This window comes from Peromyscus californicus, unplaced genomic scaffold (assembly GCF_007827085.1).
Source record: "Peromyscus californicus insignis strain IS unplaced genomic scaffold, ASM782708v3 Scaffold_7__1_contigs__length_154581171, whole genome shotgun sequence".
Taxonomy (NCBI): domain Eukaryota; kingdom Metazoa; phylum Chordata; class Mammalia; order Rodentia; family Cricetidae; genus Peromyscus; species Peromyscus californicus.
In genome coordinates this window covers 79,931,065-79,933,065 of record NW_026294595.1, presented here as the reverse complement: position 1 = coordinate 79,933,065, position 2,001 = coordinate 79,931,065, and positions in this window count along the sequence as shown.

Here is a 2,001-nt window from a genome sequence, read left to right as displayed (position 1 = left end):
TATTTGATGCGAGCACAAAGCCTCAATTGTTTGAGCCCAAATTTCCAGTGATGTGGGTAGACTCATTCTACCAAAGAATGCCATCAGATTCCCATCTGCTGACTTCACGGCAGGGATGGGCTCACTGTTTGCCTCTCCCTAAAAGAGGGTGAAGCTGATAGCAAGCCCAGGACCTTCCCTGGGAAGCTCAAGCCAGGCAAAAGCCCAGCATTACCTGAGGAGCTGTGGGCATCTGTCAATTTTCTTTAATAATGTGTGACTCCTGATAGGACAACGAAAACCCTACTCCCGAGAGCAGGTGGACACCATAAACTGGATTAGATTAGGGAAGGCTTGAAGTTGGCTGGGTAGAAAAGTGAGGTGGCTGTGGGAAGGATTGGAGGAAGGGAGGTGAATATGATCAAATTACATTGTATGAAATTCTCAAAGAATAAAATACTTTTTAAAATTGAGGTTAACCAGGCAGTGGTGGCACATGCCTTTAGTCCCAGCACTTGGGAGGCAGAGGCAGGCGGATCTCTGAGTTCAAGGTCATCCTGGTCTACAGAGTGAGTTCCAGGACATCCAGAGCGACACAGAGAAAACCTGTCTCGACTCCCCCTACACAAATAAATAAATAATTCTGTAAAGCACTTCTACCTGACAATAAATTGCTGCCACCTATCAAAATGTACTGAATAGAAAAATATGGAGGACCCCTTTCTGAGTAATGTGAAGGAAGTAAAGAAATTTGCTCTTGCCCTAGGAGAACTTGACAGGCCTGCATTCTTAGATACAGATCTCAGAAAGATCCAGTTCTCCAGAAGGAAATGGTGTTTATCCCTCTATTGTCGGGGCTTCCAGCGGTAGGGAGAAGAATGGCTATTCTAAGAAAGGTATTTCCGGTTCCTGTGTTCAACAATAAGGTATTTCTAACTTCTTCACAGTCTGACCTCAAATGCTTAAATAAGAGGGAAGTAAGACTCTATTATCCAGACAGGTTAAAACACTAGACGGAAGTGAAAAAGGAAAGGAGGTGGACACAGACACTACTTAGAAGGAAACAAAAACAGCGTCTGCAGAATAATTAGGAAAAAATACTAGATAATAGCCTTGTGGGGAGGGAAAAAGAATGGGGTGAAAAGTGAATTAATTGTAGAGTAGAAAGGAGTCGAAAAGGTACTTCTTTTTGTTCTGTTTCACCTTTACCAAGTTCCAGGCCACTTTGGCCAAAGCACAGAATGTAAAAGATTGTTCCCAAGAATGACAAAGCATGTTGTTTGGACATGAAGAATATGGAGATACACAGTCCCGGATCTCCATTCTCAAACGGTGAGCTCAGGGCCTCTTGAATTATTTGTAATGATACTGCTCACATAACACTTTAAAAGAGAACTTTCCAAAATTTTACTTCATTTCACAACAACACAGTGTGCTTACTGTTCTTTCTTTTCTGAAAAAAACTTAACGAAAAGTTCAAGATCTAAGATTACTTGTCCAAGAAGGATGAAGTTAGATGTCCCGGTAGGGCCAAAAATACCTAATAAAAGCAGAAATGTACTGAGAATAGGCACAATTTGTTCAATTCTGTTAAAATTTGCATACCGACACTAACCTAGTAGTATGAAAGATATGAAAAAATCCCAAGCATTCATCCATTGGTGTTTTAATCGTTAGCAGAGTGATGATATCATTGCATGTCAAATAGCTTCTGGAAATTTCCACTGTAAATGAGAGAGAGAGAGAGAGAGAGAGAGAGAGAGAGAGAGAGAACATGAAAGTGAAAGAGGTGAAACCTTGTTATCATGGAAAAAAAATCTGATGTCGGAGACATCGTGAAAGAATTTTGTAGACAAAATTTTTTGTAGACAAAAAATTAATTTTTTGGTCACGTGTCAATGTAAATCACGAACAAAGTGTATTTTTCTCGGGTGAATATTGTGCTCTCGTCCCTGGACCTCCCGTGAGAACAGCTGACCGAAGGTAACCTCGGAACCCCAAGTTTCGCATCTAAGTTGGGAA